Source organism: Macaca fascicularis, chromosome 5 (genome assembly GCF_037993035.2).
Source record: "Macaca fascicularis isolate 582-1 chromosome 5, T2T-MFA8v1.1".
Classification (NCBI taxonomy): domain Eukaryota; kingdom Metazoa; phylum Chordata; class Mammalia; order Primates; family Cercopithecidae; genus Macaca; species Macaca fascicularis.
In genome coordinates, this window is record NC_088379.1 from 192,181,221 (window position 1) to 192,205,993 (window position 24,773).

Genomic DNA, 24,773 nt, shown 5'->3' on the forward strand with positions numbered 1-24,773 from the left:
CTCACTTCCATTCCATTTGCTTAGCGTCTAGCACTGTTCCGCATAGAGGTGGGCACTTAATAAATGCTGCCAACCATGTAAAGGTAATGAGAGCAGTTAAATGAGCAGCTGAACCCCATTTATTCAGCAAGCGTTTGTCGCATATTTACTGTGTACATTGTGTTATATGTTAATGGGAGGCTGTAAAATGATTCCATTTACTCATCATTGCAATGAAGCCATTGAACTGGATGATCTCTAAAGTGAATTGCACATCTAGTACTCTGTGATTCTAAACGTAAATTTTTACATGAGAGAACAAAGTCTCTTTCCTTGATGTAAACTTATGTATGCAGAAATACAATATTTGTATGTAAAAATACCAGAAAATATGAGCAAATATTTAAGCAGTATGAAAAGTGCTAATGAAATCTAAAGTAATTTAAGACAGATCGGTGGAGAATGCTTTTTGGACAAAGTAGGTCTTTAGCAGAGTCTTTAAGAATGTGATGAATGGCACGGGACTTAACAGCGTAAATTTGAATTAATTCCAAGTAGTGAGTGATTGGAGGAGAAATCCAGAGTTTGTTCTTGTCCCTTCCACACCCAGAAATGAACATGACCCCTTTACTTAGAAGTAGGAGATTTGCATTTACAATCGGTGATAGACAATGCAACAATTAACAAAATATAAAGGTAGAGTTGAGACTTAGTGAACCGTAAGAAATGCAGTGGTGCATCTGGCACAAGGGGGAAGGCTGGAATTTCAGAATGGAAAGAACTGGGGCCAGGCTCAGTGGCTCAGGCCTGTAATTGCAGCACTTTGGGAGGCCGAGGTGGGTGGATCACGAGGTCAGGAGATCAAGACCATCCTGGCTAACGTGGTGAGACCCCATCTCTAATAAAAATACAAAAAAATTAGCCAGGCATGGTGGTGCGCACCTGTAGTCCCAACTACTCAGGATGCGGAGATAAGAGAATCTCTTGAACTCAGGAGGCAGAGGTTGCAGTGAGCCGAGATTACACTGCACTCCAGCCTGCGTGACAGAGCGAGACTCCGTCTCAAAAAAAAAAAAAAAAATTAAATTAAAAAAAATTTAAAAAAAAAAAAAAGAACTGAGGAGGAGAAGGCAGTGGTGTGAAGAAGAAAAGAGAAGAGCTCTGTGTGAAAGCTACAGATGCCCAGGGAAGACCTGAACACCTCCACTTTACAGCTCTATGCTTTTGCATGATACTGGTAGAAAAGAGATCTAGAAGGAGGCATGTTAATTTCTCCACTCTCCAACTCAACTCTGTACAACTGAGATTTACAAAAGATAACTTGAGTTAAAGGCTGCTTAAAATTCTAGGTCTTTTATGTATCTGCTTGATAAGAAGCTGGACATGAAGGGAGGAAATGGTAGCCAGGGACTTCACTGGTTCAGGATGGCTAATCAAGATTGTTTCCTAGTCAAAAAGACGAGAGTGAAGAAAGCAATCCGATGTCCCCCCAAGAGCATCCTAGCAGCCCTACATGAGACTAACTCCAGGAACAGAAACAAATCCAGTGAAGCAGTCACGCTCATTTAAAAAATTTTAAAAATCTGTAATGTCTTTCAAGAAAACACTAAATTTGTTGACCCATTTTCAAGACTTTGTCTTTAATGATTGCTCATAAAAGTTTAGAAGCCGACACAAACTAATAGAAATATGTGCAACTCAGTATACCCTATTCCTTACTACCGCTAACTGAAAACCTGAGTGAGCTACACTCTGTTTTTTATATCGGATTAAATAGACATTGTTATTTTCTCTACCTCTCCAGAGACAACTCGAAACTGAACATAAGCTACAAAAACTTAAGTGTTCAACACAATGCAGTTTTGTTTTGTGTTAAACCTTCTAGATATTTACTATCTAGCTTCATTTGTTCACCTGCTTGCTTGGAAAAAATGATTTATGAGAAGCCTCTCTGGCCAGGTGACCCAATGTAATTAGCAAATTAGCAAGACGAAACAGCTGATACTATCCGTTAGCGTCCTAACTTTCCAAAGATCACCTTACAAAACAATTAAAATTCATGGAGAATTATGAGCAGGACTTTAGTGTATCTAGCAGTAGAGGTCATAATTTCAGCTCCCCAAAATCTATGATATTAGACAAATTATGAATTCTGAGATTTGTTAGCATCATACTCTGAAAGGAACCACACAGATTCTCTAGCTCCAATCCTTTTATTAATATTACAGATGTGGAAACAGTTGGATTGTTCTGAGTGACAATTCCCCCCTTAATTGTCACCTTAAAATTATACTTGAAGTATCTGTCCTGCCAAATGAGTAAGAGCTATTATGACAAAAAACTAGAACAGAAAAGCAGAATATTTCTTCTAAATAGTCACTATGGGTATAACATTTCCATGTCTACTAACCTAGCCGACATGTGACATTGTTCTGAGCCAAGTTAAGGCTTTGTTGATTTATTTTTTGCCTCTGCACTTCTCATGGAAACTTATACAGAGATCATGATTGAAAATGTTTCTTTCAGTTGTGTAATTTAATCAACCTGACCTCCTAAGCCTCTCAAGACTTTAAGAACAGGCTGGCCAGGTGCGGTGGCTCACACCTGTGGTCCCCTGCACTTTGGGAGGCCAAGGCAGTAAATCATGAGGTCGGGAGTTCAAGACCAGTCTGGCCAACATGGTGAAACCCCATCTCTACTAAAAATACAAAAATAAATTTAGCTGGGTGTGGTGGTGGGCACCTGTAATTCCAGCTACTCAGGAGGCTAAGGCAGATAATTGCATGAACCTGGGAAGCGGAGGTGGCAGTCAGCCAATGTTGTGCCACTGCACTCCAGTCTGTGTGACAGAGTGAGACTCCATCTAAAAAAAAAAACAGGTTGATGTAATTCCCTCCTAGTCAAGATTTCAGTTGAAGAACTACTTGATACAGTTCATTTGGAGCTGTACTGTGTCCCTTAATTGTAATAGACTTAGATGGAGTTGGCTTGGCAGGTTATAAAACCACTACAAGGGCAGAGTACTGTGGTGGCTTTTGTTGAATAAAACCTGAGAATCTACTTCCTAATATTCTACTGTAGAGATGTATATCTGTGTATGTGTGTGTATATATGTATGTGTAAAATTATACATAAATAATTTGTATGTGTATATATACATGCATTCAGACACACTTGTCTTTATTCTATCACTACATGAAAAACCATTTTTAAAGCTCTCCCACTGGGCACAGTGGCTCACACCTGTAGTCCTAGCACTTTTGGGGGCAAAGCAGGTGGATCGTGAGGTCAAGAGATCAAGACCATCCTGGCCAATATGGTGAAACTCCATCTCTACTAAAAATACAAAAATTAGCCTGGCATGGTGGTGGGCACCTGTAGTCCCAGCTACTTGGGAGGTTGAGGCAGGAGAACTGCTTGAACCTGAGAGGTGGATGTTGCAGTGAACCGAGATCACACGACTGCACTCCAGCCTGGGTGACAGAGCAAGACTCCGTCTCAAGAAAAAAAAAAAAAAAAAAAGTTTCCCGTGATTAAATAACAATTTTGAATTGTCAAAGCAAAATACTGTTTTTTCTTACAAACTTATTCTTCTGTTTATCTTAAATTTTAGGTCTAAATGACTGATCCTCAAACAGCCTACTTTCACAAATGTTTTTAAATATGTTCACGTTTCCACTCACATATATCATTCTTTTGTAATATATTTTAATTGAAGTCCTCATTCCTTCTTTTAATCATTCATCCAACGAAAGGTAGAGGACCACTCTGTGCTGGGCACAGGCCTGGGCTCTGAGGGTTCATCAGAGGCACAGAGCACACATTTCACTCCACAGTAAATATCCCTAACACACCATAAATGAGTAAATATAAATGACTAAAAATATATACTATCAGAAGGTGATAAGTACTACAGAGAAACATACAGTATAGTAGATGAGAAGGGGGACAGAAAATCTGGGGAGGTTGCAGCATTAAGTAGGGTGGCCAGCCGAAGGTATCAATGAAAGCATAACATTAGAACCCTCCCCCTCCCCCCGCAAAAAAAAAAAAAACAAAAAAAACCCAAAAAACGAATGTAGTGAGGGATAGTGGGAAAAGTAGATTTCAAATAGGGCACCAGCAAAGGCAGAAGTCCTGAGGCAAGAGTATATGAGGCTGAAAGCCCCTAAACAGCCTAAGCAGAGCTGTCATATGTCCTAAAAATGGACAAAGGACATGAGCAGCCATTTTTCAAAAGAAGACATAAGAATAGCCAACAGGCATATGTAAAAATGTTCAACTTCACTAATCATCAGAGAAATGCAGATTGAAACCACAATGAGATAGCATCTCACACCAGTTAGAATGGCTATTATCAAAAAGACATAAAATAACAGACTTTGGAGTGGATGCAGAAAAAAGGGAACTCATACACTGTTGATAGGAGTGTAAATTAGTTCAACCTCTTTGGAAAACAGTATGGTTTAACTTAAACGTGAGTAGAATTACTCTTGACGACTGTGTTGTGAACAGGCTGTTCTGGGATAAGGCTGAGAGTAGATGAGACTCCTAAGGACTGTAAAAGGCATGACAGTATGCATTATTTTTGTGAAGGTTGTGTTAGTCCATTTTGTATCGCTATCGAGGAAAACCTGAGGCTGGGTAATTTGTAAAGAAAAGAGGTTTGATTGACTCACGGTTCGGCATCTGCTTCTGGTGAGGGGCCCAGGAGGCTTAGAATCATGGAAGAAAGCAAATGGGCAGCAGGAGTGTCACATGGTGGGTGGGAGCAAGAGTGAGAGGAAGGAGGTCCCAGACCTCCTCCTAACAACATGATCTCAGGTGAACCCATTACTGTGGGGGGCACCAAGCCGTTCAAGAGGGATCTGCCCCCACGACCCAAACTCCTTCCACCAGGCCCCACCTCCGACTTTGGGGATGCCATTTCAATATTTGGAGGGACACACATCAAAGCCATATTAAACTGGAAGGCAGGGGAGAAAATCAGATATTTTCTCCGATTTGGCTCTTGCCATTTAAGAAACCTGACTCTTAAAGAACAAGTGTGATGTTAAAATATTCAGTTACAAAGCATTGATTATTTACACTTAGAAATTAGTGCTGGCTCTAGAAAGAAGTTCTAGATTCTTCAGGGAAGGGGTGATGGCAAAGCAGTCAACGTTGAGCAGCCTACAAAGTCCCTTAAATGGACCAAAAGCTTCAGATTCTTTTAACAAATAAACAATGAAATGATAGTGAAAAAAAAGCATACGGATGAACAGCAAAGGCTTCAGAGTCAGAGAGACCGAATTTTGATTCATGATACTTGCCTGTTACCTGTGAGACCCCGTGATAAGTTACTTTACAGCTTTGAGCCTCAGCTTCCACACCTGCTCATGCTGGTAGTAACAGCACCAAACTCAAAGCGTTATTAAAGGATTAAATAAAACAACTTACTAAAAACACTTCACACAGTATCTGTTGTGAGTGCCCAATAATGATAATTATCAGTTCTCAGCTACAATAATGGAAATGTCTCAATTATTTAAAGGCAAAAGAAACTTTATTTTGGGGAACTGCACAGGATCAAAATACCTCATATATATTATATGAATTTGAAATTAGCTACTGTCTTAGAGGTTCCAGAAGAACACACTGTTGACAAAATTGGGAAAGAATAAGTTTACTTAATCAACCTCTAGTTAATTGACCCAACAATTATCTGATAATCTCCATTTCCTCTGTTCAACACGGCTGCCCTGGGGTGCTGAGAGCCTGTAGCTGGTCAGCTCTACTCCACGCTGCTGTGCAATTTTACCGTCATAAGTTGGGGCCGATGCATATTAAGCACTATGTGTATCTTTTCCTGAGATTGTTTATTCCAATTTCACTTATTACTATAATTATATATTCTAATCAGTCATTTAATAAAGTGATGAAATATGAGTACAAAAAAGGAGAGTTGTTTCCACAAAAACTAATAAAAATTCTTTTGAAGTCTTTACAATATAAACTGTTATGCTGTTGATTATATTTGGGCAAGACAACAACAACAAACTCCAACTGGCATGGGGAGGAATATTCCATAGAATTCTGCATCCATATTGCTGGGGCGGTGTTACGTTGTGATTCAGCCTGAAGAAATAACAGTTCTAAAATTGTGCATGTATCATGAGTGTGGCTCATGAAAAACAAGTGGATCCTCAATCTGTGAACTCACATTCAAAAATGGATCCGGCCTCCTATAAAAAATGAACAATTAAATGGATAGGTGGATAATAAAATAAGAAAGTATGTAAGTATCACTTTTTTATGACTTTCCAATTTATTGTCTCTAATAATCAGTCAGCTAGTAGGCTTGATTGAATCAGGTAAGAGGACATAACTTTTAATCTACTTTTATTGGGGTCCTTCCAGGCCTCCACATAAGTGTCAGTGGCCATGGAGAAGCAAGATTGACAAGCTGTTCAACTTCAGAAGCATCTACACCTAGGCCTTCACTGTTGAAGGCATTCCCTAGTAACCACTTTTATTATTATTATTATTATTATTGTTGTTATTATTATATTATACTTTAAGTTCTAGGGTACATGTGCACAACGTGCAGATTTGTTACATATGTATACATGTGCCATGTTGGTGTGCTGCACCCATTAACTCGTCATTTACATTAGGTATATGTCCTAATGCTATCCCTCCCCTCTCCCCCGACCTCACTACAGGCCCCGCTGTGTGATGTTTCCCACACTGTGTCCAGCTGTTCTCATTGTTCATTTCCCACCTATGAGTGAGAACATGTGGTGTTTGGTTTTCTGTTCTTGAGATAGTTTGCTCAGAATGATGGTTTCCAGCTTCATCCATGTCCTACAAAGGACACTAACTCATCCTTTTTTATGGCTGCATAGTATTCCATGGTGTATATGTGCCACATTTCCTTAATCCAGTCTATCATTGATGAACATTTGGGTTGGTTCCAAGTCTTTGCTATTGTGAATAGTGCCGCAATAAACATACATGTGAATGTGTCTTTATAGCAGCATGATTTATAATCCTTTGGGTATAAACCTAGTAATGGCACGGCTGGGTCAAATGGGATTTCTAGTTCTAGATCCTTGAGGAATCGCCACACTGTCTTCCACAATGGTTGAACTAGTTTACAGTCCCACCAATAGTGCAAAAGTGTTTCTATTTCTCCACATCCTCTCCAACACCTGTTGTTTCCTGACTTTTTAATGATTGCCATTCCAACTGGTATAAGATGGTATCTCATTATGGTTTTGATTTGCATTTCTCTGATGGCCAGTGATGATGAGCATTTTTTCATGTGTCTGTTGGCTGCATAAATGTCTTCTTTTGAGAAGTGTCTGTTCATATCCTTTGCCCATTTTTTGATGCGGTTGTTTGATTTTTTCATGTAAATTTCTTCACAGAATTGGAAAAAAACTACTTTAAAGTTCATATGGAACCAAAAAAGAGCCTGCATTGCCAAGACAATCCTAAACCAAAAGAACAAAGCTAGAGGCATCACACTACCTGACTTCAAACTATACTACAAGGCTACAGTAACCAAAACAGCATGGTACTGGTACCAAAATAGAGATATTGAACAATGGAACAGAACAGAGCCCTCAGAAATAATACCACTCACATCTACAACCATCTGATCTTTGACAAACCTGAGAAAAACAAGAAATGGGGAAAGGATTCCCTATTTAATAAATAGTGCTGGGAAAACTGGCTAGTCATATGTAGAAAGCTGAAACTGGATCCCTTCCTTACACTTTACACAAAAATTAATTCAAGATGGGTTAAAGACTTAAATGTTAGGCCTAAAACCATAAAAACTCTAGAAGAAAACCTAGGCAATACCATTCAGGACATACGCATGGGCCAGGACTTCATGACTAAAATACCAAAGCAATGGCAACAAAAGCCAAAATTGACAAATGGGATCTAATTAAACTAAAGAACTTCTGCACAGCAAAAGAAACTACCATCAGAGTGAACAGGCAACCTACAGAATGGGAGAAAATCTTTACAATCTACCCATCTGACAAAGGGCTAATATCCAGAATCTACAAAGAATCTAGTAACTACTTTCATAGCCTTCCCTTTCTTTTGCTCAAGGCCTGAGGCTCACAATAAAAAGGCAGGTAAAAATGGGATGAGTGAGGCATTTCTCTAAGAAAACGAAATGTCTCTTCAGCTCTAAGGGAGGTATGGGGGTACAAATCTCACCCTCTTTTCAAGATCATCAGTCATATAACAAAAGATATGGAAACTACTAAGAAACCTAAGCAGATGGGAAAAAATGCAATAGCAACCCGTTACATAAAGAGTTGATAATTTGTGAAGTGCTAGTATAAGCTTGCAAATTATCATTTGCCAAGACTCCCGAGGTAAGTAGAAAACAATAGGTTTTAGTCATGTTAATAATACCAGAAAAGTCATGTAAAGGGAGGAGACCTGTTAAATGTAGTCCTTACATTTATAAGAATCCTTTATAGTCATCAATGAAGACTTGTGCTAATTAATGCTTACATGACTAACTCAGTCTAGTTTTATTTAATTTAGTCCCGCTACACACACACCCAAAACTGAAATGAAGCAGGGAAGAAATTTTGTAAAAAGACTTTCCAGATGATTTTATAATGGATTGTGGAGGAAACTTTTTTTGAAAAACTTTCTGTAAATTTTTTGAGGCTGTGTAATTACAGTATTATTTGACCAGAGTATCATACTTCTTAGCATAATCTTGGATGTAAAATATATTGGAGTTTTGATTTCATATGTGGAAATAAATTAAAATAAAACATAAAACAGGGCCATTCTGCCAATAACATGGATATTTTAATGTACTGGATTATAGTTTTGGTCATGTGGACAAAAACGTTCCTGTTCCTTAATCTATGTTCTATAATAGTATTATATTTTTGTCAGGATTACTCTAATTCTTGTCAACTCAAGTACATTGGATTCTATTATGGGTCAGCAGAGCATTTTTCTATATTTATCGAAACTTAAAATATTATTTATTTATTTTATTTTATATTTTAAGTGTTTTTTTGTTGTTGTTGTTGTTTTTGAGACAGAGTCTCTGTCACCAGGCTGGAGTGCAGTTGCATGACCTCTGCTCACTGCAACCTCCATCTCCCAGGTTCAAGCCATTCTCCTGCCTCAGCCTCCCGAGTAGCTGGATTATAGGCACCCACCATGAGGCCCAGCTAATTTTTGTGTTTTTAGTAGAGATGGGGTTTCACCACGTTGGCCAAGATGGTCTCGATCTTTTAACCTTGTGATCTGCCCACCTCGGCCTCCCAGAGTGCTGTGATTGCAGGTATGAGCCACTGCGCCCAGCCTAAACTATTATTTATTAATTCATCAAGTGCATTGATAGGTGAACAAGGGTGCCACCAAGTCTACCAAACAAAGATGCAGATTTGTCCCTTCAGTGATTTAGACAGGAATGATGGCAATTCCTTACTGGTTGACCTCCCTTTTTCTTTTCCCCTGCCAAACCATCTCCTGTCAAATTTTCCTTCTAAAAACAGAGCTCTGCGGTGGTCATCCTTTGCTTAAACTCCCAATGACTGCCCATTGCTCCAAGCCACAGTCCAGTGCTCAGCCTGGCCCCACAGCCCACATCAGGGAGCACTTGCCTACTGGGAAATTGCTCCCCGTCTCCCACCTCTTCTTTTGTATCCCCTATACTCCAGCAAAGCCGCTGTGGCTCACTTAAGTATTTTATGTTCCCCCAACTTGATCAAGATCTCTCTTTTCTCCTCCATTTCCGTGCATCCAAATTCTAGACCCTATCCAAACCCCATATCTTCCAAGTTCTTTCCTAATTCCCCAACCAGAAGCAATGTTTGGATTTCAGCAGCATTTTACTTGCATCTTCAGAAGATGCATGATCACTTTCTACCTTGGATTGGAAGTTTTATATGCGCACCTTGCTCTTCCTACTGGGATGTGGCATTCCTGAGAGCAGGATTGATACTGCTTTATCTCTTTAACTCTTGTAATAGCTGTCTTAGTTTATACGTTTAGAAAGAAAATAAGTATTTATTCATAGATAAGGTAGCAAGGATTCATTCAGAATACAAAAGACAGAAGCTTAGATCAGACAAAATCTAATGCTAGCTATATAACTGAGTCAAATATTTCAGTGTGAAAGATCTAAAAGATGATTTGGTCTATTCATTTTACAAGTTAGAAAATTAAGAAGCAGAATATTAATGGATTTTTTTGCAATTCTATATTGTATACCCCCAGATAGGATGAAATTTTAAATAATTTTCAAAATGTGACCACTTTTATTTCACTTTCTTAACTCATTCCCACAAACATATCCTCAGTCATCAGCTGAAATGACCTCACCAGAACCAGCCCTCTCGTTCCCCGCCCTCACGTACCTCACCAGTACAATGACCTGATTGCTTTTCTAATTTTATTTTGACCCATATTCAGGGCAACAATATAGTGATGTGGAAAATAATATGTGCTTTGATATCAGGTATCTTAGGAGTTTATTCCCTGCCCTGTTACTTTCATAATTTGTAGCACTCAGGCTCTCTGAGCTTCAGTTTTCTGATTTGTAAATTTAGGATATTGAAAATATTATAATAGCTAATATTATTGAGACTTTGCTAAATGTATACTGTTCTGAATGCTTTACATTTATTGTCTGAAATCTCAAAACAACTCTACGAAGTAGGCACTATTATTATCCACACACTTACAAGTGAAGTGGGTACTATAATTACCCCCATATGATAGATGGAGAAGTGACGGCTTAGAGAAGTTAGCTGGCCTGTAGAGTCACACAGTTACTGAGGAGTGGAGCTAGAACCAAAACCAAATTCTTACGACTTCAGAGCCCATGAACAAATGGTTATTGTGAGGATGATTTGCAAAGGCCAGTCCTACTATTTGCTATAAAGTGTTTCTCAGGACTCCGGTTGAATGCTGTTACTATGTGTGAGTTAATTTTACTCCAATTACAGAAACTCTCTAGTTATGGGATTTAAGGAACAAATGTTACATTCTGTGTCCTGAGCACTCCCCATCTGTTGACATTAGGAACCTTAGCTAATTTTTCTTTTAATGTTTCAATTTCTTAAATTATGTCAACTCTTTCGAGTTAAATTGATAGTGCCTGTTTTCCATTTTGCCAACTGAAGAATCTCACTGGTGACTGAATGTCCTGGGCAGCTATCTTCAAGTTTGAAACCCAGTCCTTCCCCTACACTCCTTTCTAACTGCCCTCAAGCAGAGGAAGAAATACCCTACCAGACGCAACAACCACCAGATAGTTCAATAGCTTTTGCAAAGCACATTTTTCTGAACTATTCAGTAGAAGCTTCTAAACATATCTTTGTATGTTCTGAAGCATATAAAACAAATCACATTTTTCTGAATTATTCAGTAGAAGCTTCGAAACATAACTTTCTCTATGAAGTTTCCTTGTTCAAGCTTTTATGTTAATACTATAGTTCAAATGAACGACATTCCTTAACATTATTTTAAAAAACAAAGCTTTGATGGAGCAATAAGTCACTTGTGAAGCACAGGACATCTTTAAAAATTAGCAAGGAGAGAACAGAATTACCAAATGCACTCATTTACTGGCATTTTATTTCTACACCCATCAGCTCAATTTCTTGTAAAATAAAAGCTAATGAGGACAATGGCATGTCCAAATGCCTTTACTGGATTATATATGCCACAGGTATACTATGTGAGCCTTGTAGCAAATTGGATGTAATATTGTTGATTCTGTATTGTTGGTACATTGGGAATGGGTTTTTTATAGATTTTAATTTTCCAGGAAGATTACTAGGGCTATAAGAAGATACATCCAACCACGCTATTTGTCCTTTTGTCTATAAATTTGTCTTTCATCCATTAAAAAAGTGATTGTTTGTGTGAGGAGTCCAGCAGACCTTACAACTATAAAATGCTGTGAATCTGTGATCTGGAGAGGTAGATGAATAGGACAAACCAATGAATCACCTAAATAGCATCCAGGCATCTCTGTGTGTGCTAAACTGTGCCATAAATGAAAGTAATCATCTTCTCTTCTCTTCCCCCACCTCCCTGTAAAGTAACCTCCTGAGAGAAGCTTCAACTCTTCTTGTTGTGCACATGTATTCCAGATATCAGCTGAGATTTCCCAAGCTCCCTGAAATCTACAGAAGTTCGGCTCGAACCCCTATCCCAGATGCTAGAGATGACCACGTTCTCCACAAACACTTAGCAAATTCCAGGGTGGGAAGGAGAATCTGAGCAAGGAGACAACGATTACATTGTCATGGTCACGTGTGTCTTGAGCTAGTGCTTTATTGGAATTAGTTTATTCTGTTAAGAATTTCCCACATGCCCTGTCTTTATGTTACACTCACGACAAAACAGACATAAAGCACAGGCCTCGCCTCCGGTTCCATAGGAGGCTCACCAACCCCTGCCCTCAAGTGATGCCTTTGCTGAGACTAAAGAAGATGGTAACCAAGTAAAGAGATGGAGGTTTGGAGTGTCCAAGCAGAGAAACTACACGTGGAAAAGCAAGAAAGAGCATGACATGTTCTTAGTACTGAAAGAAAATACAACTGGACTGCAAATATTTTCTCATTTGTAGGATAAGGGGTGGGTGTTTCTATTCCTCCTTTTCAATACATCCCAACAAAACACCTGTGCACTTCTTTAGACAAGACCAAAATGCAAATATTTTTGTTGCTTTTCTTTGTACTATCACCAAATCAAAATAATATCTTATTTTTGTATAATTCTTTACACTTTTCAAAGCAATTTCCACTGTCTGTTTGAAACTTTCAGAGGCCCCTCACCACCAAAGATAATCAGTGAACTATCGTTTTTGTGGATCCATTTGCGGGTTTCAACAAAAATTAACTATAGAACTTTCTGAAACATCAAGCATTTTAAAAAATGGAAAATATTATTTTTTTAACCAAAAAGCAAAAAGAGTTGTTTTTCAAACACACTTATTGCATATAGCAAAGCAGCTCATTTGGTGGGTGGGGGTGAGATATGGCATTTTTTGTCTTACAGCCATGAGAAACAGCATTTTAGAATAATAACAATTATTATTATTATTATTATATTGAGAAGGAGTCTCACTCTGCCACCCAGGCTGGAGTGCAGTGGCGCAATGTCACCTCACTGCAAGCTTCACCTCCTGGGTTCACGCCATTCTCCTGCCTCAGCCTCCCGAGTAGCTGGGACTACAGGTGCCCCCCACCATGCCCAGCTAATTTTTTTTGTATTTTTAGTAGAAGTGGGGTTTCACCGAGTCAGCCAGGATGGTCTTGATCTCCTGACCTCGTGATCCACCCGCCTCGGCCTCCCAAAGTGCTGGTATTACAGGCATGAGCCACCGTGCCTGGCCCTGGAATAATTATTTACACATTTGCACATCTTTAAAAAGAATAGAGTATATAACATGTTGAAATAGAATCGTTGTTACACTTTGATAAAACGTTAAACAGAAGCCAGGTCTCCCTTTTCACCTTTCTAACGTCCCCTTTGGTCTGATGACAGTCATGGGGGTGAGGGATTGAAGGGGATTCAGGTGGTAGGCTCTGGGCCTGCCTAGGCCTTGCCAACAAGCAGTTACCAGCTTGGCAGTGCATACCTGAAGAAGTACAATTGAACATAAGGCTCTGTTGACTTGCCTGTAAATTGTTCTGTTAGAGTTGGTCTATTTAAAGCAGTTATGAATGCATAGGTCAGTGCTATTGGAAAAGAGCACTTTTGTACACTTTCAGAGGCCTCAGAAGCAGTGCATTCTCCCCATCTGACCCTCCAGATGGTTCCAGGCCAAGCGTCTCTCGGGGAAGGCTGGCTTCTCTCAACGCCCCCTTTCTGTCTGTGTTTCTTGGTTACCAGACTTGCTTACTTTGTACTATCCTCAGAGCCCATGACTTCCTCTGCTTTTTTCTCTACAGAACCTTCCTTTTCTCAAAAGTGCTCACAACCTTCTCTGTGCCTTAGCGATCACAAGACTGAGCACATTTCCTGTTCGCTGAATAAGCTCTATTCAATGCAAATAAATTAAAGAGGAATAAGCAAATTGCCGTAACACTGCGATTGCTCATTAAGACTCTGAAAAATACTCAGGAGCATAGACTTGTTCCCTTAGAAATACAATAAACAGGTCATTGAAATCTTTGAACATGAAATGTCTGCTATGTGCAGAAGTGCTAGATTGACATTGTTACTGTGGATTTCATTTTCTTGCTGTTTCGATAATTTTTACTCCACACTCCATTAAAATTATTATTTTAAAAAATTAACACAAAGGCTTTCCCTTCTTCTCTGATGGGCACCAGACCGAAGTTGATGTGCAATAGAAAGGAAATATTAATCAGAGTGCAAAGCAGTGGAAAGATCCCCACTGCTTTGCAGATTAGAAATGGATGTCAGGAAGTTTCCTGCAGGTGGTCATGTTATCTCTTTACTCTCTTTGTAAAGAAACAATTTACAAAAAAATGTTGAGTCTTACCCTAGGAGGAAGGCCATCCTGGAGACAATGGCTTTGCCCTGAAGAAGACCGTGCTGTTAAACACCATAGAAATGATATGGTAGTGAGAGTGGTAGGTTGTGGATCTGAGAGCTGGCGCAGCCTTGCTGCCCACCAGTCAAGGGATCTTGGTGAAATTACCAATTCCTCTGAGCCCCCGTTTCCTCATCTGTAACGTGGATTTCATAAAAATAACTTCTTGTGTTGTAAAAGTTGAAAGCACGAATACACATATAATGTAAATAATTTCTCATTGGACAAATCACATGAAAAGTACTCAATAAATAAAACGTTATTGTTTGTTAGTTCTTGATTTAGAGCCATCTGAGTCTTTTCTGTACCCTTGTAGATAGCTTGGTCAGCTCCATGGAGCAGAGCTGAGTTGACAGTTTTGGTGGTGGTGAACTGTTAAGGAATAGAATGTTTGATGAACTAATATCCGCTATTCCATGAGTCAACATATCCACTCCTGCCGTGGTGCTGAGGGAAGACCCTGGGTTGTCATCACTGTGGCAATGCTAGTGCAATAGCTTAATGAGTTCTTTCTGCTTGTTGCACAGACAAAACAAATTCACTGAGATGGTCACATTGCAGTAAAAAAAAGGTTTAATTAACACACGGCTGGCCATGCAAGAGATCTAGAGTTATCACTCAAATCAGTCTCTCCAAGAACTCAGAGGCTAGGGTTTCCGTGGATTATGTGGTGTGCAGGAGGCTAGGGAATGTGTGCTGCTGATTGGTTGGGGATGAAATCATAGGGTGTGGAAAATGGTCATTGTGCACTGAGTACACCTCTGGATGGGGCCACAGAACCAGTTGTCATGAGTCGCAGCTCCAGCTTGAGTCCGTCAGTTGCCAGAATGCAAAAATCTGAAAAACATCTCAAAAGACCAGTCTTAAGTTCTACAATAGAGATGTTACCTGTTGAAGCAATTGGGGAAGTCACAAATCTTCTGACCTCTGGCCACATGATTCCTGGGCAGTAGGGGATTATAGAAACTATAATTCTGCTACATTTTAGAATTCAGGCCCCTCTCATGATCTTAAACTTATGGCCTTTCATTAGTTTCTGGTCCTTGAGCAAGGATAGAGTTGTTTTTTGGGAGGACCTGTCATCATCCTTGCTTTTAAGTTACTATTAACTGAATTTCTCCTATGGTTAGCTTGGCCTAGGAATGAGCAAAGACAACCAGCCTATTAGGCTAGAAGCAAGATGGAGTCAGCCATATTAGATTTTTCTCACTGTCATAATCTTTGCAAAGCCAGTTTCACTACCTCCCGGTATAATGCTAGAAATAGCACAGGGCCCAATTGATATCTACTAACTTGAAATGCTCTGACATACTTGGTAGTAAACTTTTTAGTAGTAGAAAATCTAAAGTTTAACTGTTGCACACAAACTTTTTTTTTATCATGTAGTAATGCAATTAATTCTCAATAGAAATGAAAAATAACTAACCAAGAGCAACAGATCATCTGCATTGTTATCCAGACATATTCAGTTGTTTGCCAAGAAACTGTAAGTTAACCTTTATGAATAAGAACAATGTCTTTGTTCTGCTTATTATAGATGGAACATAAATTCTGTAAGGATTCCCCAATGCCATCCGTGGAACTCAGTGTGCTAACATGAATTTTTTAAATGTTGAAATTATATTTAGAAATGATAAGAAAACCAAACACCACATGTTCTCACTTACAAGTGGGAACTAAACATTGGGTACTCATGGACACTGAGGACTAATGAAGGGAAAAAGAAGGGGACAAGGTTTGAAACACTAATGATTTGGTACTATCCTCACTCTCTGGGTGATGAGATCATTCATATCCCAAACCTCAACAGCATGCAATATACTGTGTAACAAACTGAATCTAAAATAAAAGTGGGGTTTTAAAAAAAGAAATGATACAAATGGAGCAGTATTTAGAGAGTTCATATGCAAGGTGCGGAACAATGACCCTTGTTTTCTTGATTTTCCTTTTGTATTTTTTATGACGAACTGAAATCCTATTCATTTTTACTATATCATGAAGTTTTTACCAGATATATTTTAGATTTACCAAGGAGAAATCAAGACTAACATTTAATAGTCTCATACATTTAATATGCAAGTCTGATTAAGCTAATAAAGGTAAGTTTTAATGTGTTTTTTTGTTTAGAAATGCTGATTTATATTCATGTTTAATAATTAGGGGTGAATGAGCATTTTAGTCGATTGGGTAAAGTGACCTCCAACTCGGTAATCTAGCTTTTGCTTTTCCTGTATTAATTTATGAATAATTTACATTTGGCTCCTGGGCATTTTACAATACACAATGACATGAATATCTTGATAAACTGCTAATTAACAATTTTATCAGCAACCTTTCCCCAAAACAGAGCAGATACCATGCTTTAATAACTTTGTGCTTTTAACTATGTCTAACATAGTGCTTTGCAAGGGGTAGCAAAGGATAAACATTAAGAAATTATTAATTTCCATGAGCTACTCAATGAATGTTTCAAATGTCATTTCAAGCACTTTTCATGGAAAACTAAAACCTTGTTATTTTCTTCATAAAGGATTGTATTCACTGTTTATTAATCTATGCATTTGGACTGTGTGACTTAGCTGCTGATAACTTTAAGCAAACCGAACACTTTTCAACTAAAGACAGTTGTCTTGCAATGGCAAACTAAATAAAATACATGTAAGAAATGCAACTCAACCAAAAACCTTTATAGAAAATACTTGTAGGCCGGGCGCGGTGGCTCACGCCTGTAATCCCAGCACTTTGGGAGGCCGAGGCGGGCGGATCACAAGGTCAGGAGATCAAGACCACGGTGAAACCCCGTCTCTACTAAAAATACAAAAAATTAGCCGGGCGCGGTTGTGGGCGCCTGTAGTCCCAGCTACTCAGGAGGCTGAGGCAGGAGAATGGCGTGAACCCGGGAGGCGGAGCTTGCAGTGAGCCGAGATCGCGCCACTGCACTCCAGCCTGGGCGACAGAGCGAGACTCCGTCTCAAAAAAAAAAAAAAAAAAAAAAAGAAAATACTTGTAATAAACTCAGTAGAAGTTTTTCTTTAAATTGAGACATAACTTCTATTGTCCAATTAGAAAATATTTTAAAAATTAAGAAAATCCATTCTTAGGAAGAGCAAAAAAAAAAAAAAAAAAAAAAGGGCATGGTCATATTCTTCTTAAGAAGTGGGCAGTAGCATTATCCTTTAGATAGTAATTGGGCATTATGTAGTAATTATTCCAAAATTGGGCATTTTTTTGACCTAAGAATTACATAAGTAGAAAAATTTAAGGAAGTAACTCTAAATTCAGAAAATCCTTTATAAAAAAGTGTTCATGAAAATATTATTTATATAGAAAAGAATCAAAGCCTAATTTTCCATCAGAAAGGAAATAATTACTTGTGATATAGCCACATCATTGAATAATATGGACTCATTAAAATGGCTACAATAATCTGGAAAAATATTTAAAATTAAATTACATCAAAAATAGAGTATAAAACTCTATTCAACAATGTTAATAATACTTTCTTTCAAATTGAATTATGGATTTTTTCTCTTTTCTAATTTTATGCATTTATTATCTTTTAACTACTATATACTTGTTTTATAGTTTAAGAAAAATAAATTGCTGAGTTCATTGCAGGAATCCTTTTGGAGATTATGCTCTGAATTACTTTGTAGCCCAAGAGGTTATATCATGTGAACTCAAGATAGCAAAGTATGGTTTTAAGAGCTCTCAGATGCAAGGGGGCCCATTAAAGATTCTTTGTCTAACCCAGTCAAAGGCAGAGGGGAGGCAATATGTGAAACTCTTGGTCATGTGTAGAGATCTGTGTGTCTGAAGAAGTCAGTATCACTACAGCTTAAACAAAAACAAATGGAATATCCTCAGATGAACTGAATATATAGACAAGGAACAGATCAAACTTGCCCATGCTCCTCCTCAGGGAAATGGAAAGATTTCCAAAAAGCTTTGTAAAGAAAATGACAATATTCGATTTACATTCTACAGAGATCATTGTGATAGTTTAAAGGACCGGGGATTGAATCTAGGAGACCAGTTGAGGAGCTATGGCTATAGTAGATGGAGGTAGTCATGGGGCCTGGATTATGATGGGGAGTGGCAGTGGAGATGGAGGGAGGTAGAGATATTTGAAACATATTGTGAAGATAAAATTAGCAAGACTTTGTGATGGATTGATAGTAGGAAATAAATGAAAGTGAGACATCAAGAAATTTACTTTGATTTATAGTTAAGAATTTTGTGTTTTTTTAAAATCACAAGTGACTGCTGAATTTGATTACTGTTTTAGCATCTATAATATGATTATATGATTTTCTTGTTATTTCTGTTACTATGACATGTCATATTTATTGATATTTAAATGTTAAGCCACTTTTGTATTTTCAATATAAATTTCACCAGGTTGTAATGTAATTATTCTTTTTATATATCACTCTTAAATTATTCATTTATGTTTTGCTTAAGGATTTTTTACCTATGTTTAAGAGAGATATTGGGCTATCATTTTCTTTACTTATCATGTTCTTCTTAAGGTTGGCTATCAAGTGGTGCTTGCCTCATAATAGTAGTTTGGAATAATTTTTTCTTTTTCTATTCTTTGGGAGAGTTTCTATGAGGCTGAGGTTATTTCTTTCCTAAATATTTGTAAAAATTCACAGTTGATCCATTTATATCTGGAGTTTTCTTGGTAAGAATGTTTATTAATAAAAGACTCCATTTTTCAATAGATAACCACATCTTTTATTTATTTGTTTCAATTGTGACATTCAGGATGTCTGTTAGTTTCCGTTGTAATGAGACATTTATGGAATCCTCTTCTTGTGACCTCATACCCTGGTTACACCTTGGGGATTCACTGTAGTCTCTTGATCCACAGCTTTCAGTTGCCCATCAAGTGTTTTCTGTGGCCCCTCAAGTGCTTTCTGTTTCAACATCTGATCAGTGTTATGAAGCGTGGCTGGGTTATATGTTATAATTTTCAGGGCCATTATTAAAACTAACCATATCATTCTTTTGCTTAATACTTGCAAACATTTTGCCATCTTCTATCATGCTTTGACATATTTTTCTGCCTTTTAAGGTCTAGCTATCTGCACATGTTTTGTCATACCTTGTAAGGAGAGTGCTAAAAAGTCTTTGTAAGCCTTTGAGTGTTGTTCTTATAAAGAGATAACAAGCGTTGCTTCACCAGCCTTTTTTAGTTATCGTAAGTAATAATGTCACTGTGCTTGTTTACCAGGTTCAGATTTTGGAGTTCTGAGGGGTTCCTGGTTGAATAGACTTGTGCTAATTCATCGTATGCATTGCTAAGGAGCTTAATGAATCCACCAGTAATTTGAGATCTATATTTGGTAGCTATTGTACTCTGACAAGTAATATCAAAAAAACTATAATCAAAAACTATAATCGACTTTTTACGTGATTCTGAAGTCATCCTCACAGAGTTATCAAGAATTCTCGACAGAAATGTGGTTATAATTAAGCATTTGTCAGGCTGCCCTTTGACCCACTTCCTTGAAACTGAAAGTCCTGTTGCACTGGGGACTGATCACTTGCATCCCCACTCTTCCTATAGGTAGGATATTTGACCTTAGAATCACAGGGCTTTTGCTTAAAACAGGATCTCTGACACTGGAATCATAAAGCTTTTGCTTAAGAGCTGCTTAAGCAGATCCTGACTTCCAGCAGGACAATAGAGGTCAACCGGTCTCAAGGCCCCACAGAAGACCTGAATGAGCATAAGAATACAGTTTCTTCACCTGCTGGCCCCATGACTTCACCCTGCACAATTCAGCCAATCAGTGATCTCTACACTCCAGCCCATGCCAAAACCCTTAAAATTCCTAGCACTAAACTACTCAGGGAGACAAAGTTTGAGTTTTCCTCCCGTCTCCTCATTTGGCAGCCCTACAGTGAAACCTCTTTCTCCGCTGCAAATGGGTATATCTATGTATTGACTTGCCACACTCATGGGGCAACAAACTTATGATTTCAATCCAACATGATATGACAACCTGACATGGCAAGAGTGGGTTCAGCTTGTTCAGAAGGTAAAGGACTCTTCAGCCGGTGCAGGTCATCCCTCGTGAGAGGAGTAACATAAACAGGTCTTTGCATCATCGTTTCCTATTTTACAATGTGCCTAGGATTTTGTCTTTAATTCAGATATGGTAATGCCAGTAGATCAGGAGTCAAACACCATTGAAAAGATAGTTTGGGCCGGGCATGGTGGCTCATGCCTGTAATCTCGGCACTTTGAGAGGCTGAGGCAGGCAGATCACTTGAGGTCAGGAGTCCAAGACCAGCCTGGCCAACATGTTGAAACCCATCTCTACTAAAAAATACAAAAATTAATCAGGTGTGGTGGCACAGACCTTTAATCCCAGCTACTCAGGAGGCTGAAGCAGGAGAATCACTTGAGTCCGGGAGGCGGAGCTTGCAGTGAGCCGAGAACACGCCACTGCACTCCAGCCTGGGTGACAAAACAAGACTCCATCTCAATAAATAAATAAATAAATAAATAAATAGAAGAAAAGATAGTTTATCACTCATGGTTCCCAAGAGAGGGGCATGACACACTGAGGGCCACAGGAGGAGGCACAGGGGCAGTCAGGAGGGAGAAGGGGAGGAGAAAGTATGGACCAGGGCCAATACTGTCCTTTTTGAGGCAGTAAATGATCGAGGTAGGGTAGAAAAGCTGAGCGGTGGTAGGATTGGATAGTTTGAATAATTTCAGCAGACTCTGGGACATGAAGGTCATCCCTAGTTATCTGGTACCCTCCTCTGGGGCGATTTAGGGCAGGAGGAGAATGCCCTGTGCTGCAGGAGCCTGATGAAGGAAAGCGGATGTGGATATGTACTTGGGATTTGCTGGCCTGCATACCACAGGTGTGCTCACAGGAAACTTGTTAGCCTTCTCTAGGAAATTAGCTAATTAACAGTCCCCCCGGCCGGGCGCGGTGGCTCAAGCCTGTAATCCCAGCACTGTGGGAGGCCGAGGCGGGTGGATCACGAGGTCAGGAGATCGAGACCATCCTGGATAACACGGTGAAACCCCGTCTCTACTAAAAATACAAAAAAATAGCCGGGCGTGGTGGCGGCGCCTGGAGTCCCACAGCTACTCGGGAGGCTGAGGCCGGAGAATGGCGGGAACCCGGAGGCGGAGCTTGCAGTGAGCCGAGATCGCGCCGCTCACTCCAGCCTGGGAGACACAGCGAGACTCCGTCTCAAAAACAAACAAACAAACAAACAAACAAAAAAAAAACAGTCCCCCCACCCCCAGGTCCACAAGACTCCAAATATGTCAAAGCATCGTAAAATAGAGAAAGTAGAAAATATGATTAATACAGCTCCATTCTCTTTACAGATATCCGTCATAACTGTGTCAAATGATGAAAGGGTAGGCTTAACCATTTTGTCTGCAAACAAAGCTGGCAGAAATCAGCATGTATTCAGGTCAGCTGGTTTGTATTCATCCGCAGCTTGTTCTAGCTCCTCTAAGGATGCCAAGTCCTCCCAGGGGCTGTTTTCTTTCCACAAATTCATTTGTTAACTGATGGCATAGCCTAGTAAAAGTATTTGTTGCATATTGAATGTGCTCCCCATCACAAGCACTGATGAAAAGTGAAACGTGTGAGAACAGTGTTTCCACGTCAGGAACAGTAGGCATGGAAAACCTCACAAACAAAACAGCAAGAACCCTCAAAAGATGTTCCTGTATATCAGGAGCCCCAAGCACAATACCCAGATGATGTAAGTTCTTTGCAGGGAATTCTCTACTCCAGTCAATGAGTTCACAAAGCTGAGTCATTTGCCCTTGAGTTGAGAGCTGTGGTTCATTGGTCACATATTGCTTTGGGGCAGTCATCATTCCCTGATACAACCCAAGTGGTAGAGGCAGCTTAGACAGGACTAGGTGGCCACTCTGGGAGGAAGGACTGCCGCAATTTAGCAGAGGGATTCAAACATTTTTCCAGGAGTGGATAAGCTAATTTACAAGGGACCAAGACAATAATCCAGATTGTGTGGCATTGGCAAAAAGATAAACCTGTAGATCAGTTGAATAGAATTGTGAGTTCACAAATAAACTCATACATTTACAGTTCATTGACTTGGACAACAGTGCCCAAAATCAATCAATGGGGAAAAAATAGCATGCACCAAATGGTTCTGGGACAACTGAATAGACATAAGCAAAAGAATAAATGTGGACCCCCTTTGCTCATCCTGTTTATAAAGATGAACTCAAAATCTACCATAGCCCTAAATATGAGAGCACCCCAAAAGCACAAGCAACAACAGCAACAAATATAAATTGGACTACATTAAAATTTAAAAATTTTAAAAATTAAAAAATGTCTTGATACCATCAAGAAAATGAAAAGACAATCCAGAGAATGGGAAAAAGTATTTGAAAACTCATATATCTGACAATGAACTTGTATTTACCAACACTATGTAAAGAACTCTTACAGCTCAATAATAAAACAGATAGATAATCCAATTTAAAAAATGAGTATAGAACCTGAACAGACATTTCTACAAAGTAGATACACAAATGGCCAATAAACACATAAAAAGATGTTCAACGTCATTAGACATTAAAAAAACGCAACTCAGAAGCACAATGAAATACAAATCCACCCTCACTGGGGTGATTATAATCACAGAAACAGACAACAACGTGTGTGAAGAAGGATGTGGAGAAACTCGACTTCCCATTCCTTGCTGAGAATATAAAATAGTCCACCTGCTTTGGAAACATTCTGGCAGTTCCTCACAATGTTAATCCCAGAGTTACCATATGACCCAGCATTTCGATCCCAGGTATATAGCCAAGAGAAATGAATACATACGTCCATACAAAAGTTTGTACATGAATGTTCATAGCAGTGCTATCCAAAATAGTAAGAAGTAGAAATAGCACAAATGTCCTTAAACTGATGAGTGGATGAATAAATGTGGTCTGCTCATATGGTGGATTATTATTTGAATCAAATAAATGAAAATAAAAGGAATAAAAATAATGACACATGCTACAACAGGGATGGACCTTGAAAACATTACACTAAGTGAAAGAAGTCAGTCACAAAAGCCACATATTTATATAAAGTATTCAGAGTATTCAGAATAGCCAAGTTTATAAAGACAGAAAGCACATTAATCCTAATATCTAGGGCTGAAGACTGTAGGGAAGAAGGATTATGAGGTGAATGCTAATGATGATAGGATTTATTTTTGAGTTAATAAAAGTTTTCCAAACTTGGATTGTGGTCATGCTGTCCATTTCTATGAATATACTAAAAACCATTGGATTGTAAACTTCAAGTGTTGATTTTATGGCATGTCAATTATGCACTAATAAAACTGCTAAAAAAGTTACTCAGAAAATGCAATAAAAATTACCTTGAAGTTTGAAAAGACAACGATTTAAATTTATTTAAATTACATCAGATTATAATACTTAAATTTTATGTAGTAATACTTAGGTTTATTTTAAAGTTGTCACCACTTATTTAAATATGCAATCGTGAGCCTGGTAGTTGGTTACCAACTCAATTTCTGTGCTTTGACCAACATCATTGAATTTGAAAGGCAATGTAATATAAGGTCATGAGGGCCTTCCACATTTTTCTACCAGAAATGATGGTAAACCTAGTTAAAGATGGTCTCTTATACAGTTGACAGGAAATCCTGATCTACCTGGAAAAATCTCTCACTGATATTACAAGACCATGTCCCTTCAAAAGTAGTAACTCATTGCTAGAGAAGGGTAACTTCCCATTTTCATAGCACATTTTTTTAAGAAGTCCTTGATAAGACTCATTTCTATATGTGAGTCACAATTTTTCCCTATAGGTTCACACTCTCAATTATTTAGTGCCCACAGCATAGTTATAATGATACAGAGCTCGATAGTAAAAATGTATATGGTGTCCCTCCTCCTGTGGCTATAGGCCTGACAATGAAAAATGGAAAATTCAGATAATTGAGAATCTTCACAATGAGTGATAACGTTTAAAGCCCCAAAGAACATGAAACTAGATAGAGAATAAATCTATTGATAATTTCTAGTTTTAAGTAGCTATGGGTGGCAGAAACTATGTATAATTATATGTAATCCTCCAGAAAAGCCTGTACAGATACAAATGAAAAAACATAAACTCAGAGAGGCCAAGCAGGTAGTCTAAGGCTACACAATTAATAAGCACATACAGACTATAAATAAAAATTTTAAAAA

At 38.6% G+C, this 24,773-nt stretch overlaps 1 pseudogene; it reads right to left on the reverse strand.

Moving 5' to 3' along the window:
• The window catches only part of LOC102122668 (COP9 signalosome complex subunit 3-like), a 44,018-nt pseudogene extending 21,675 nt beyond the window's left edge, over positions 1–22,343 (reverse strand).
• Positions 22,344–24,773: the final 2,430 nt, after the last annotated feature.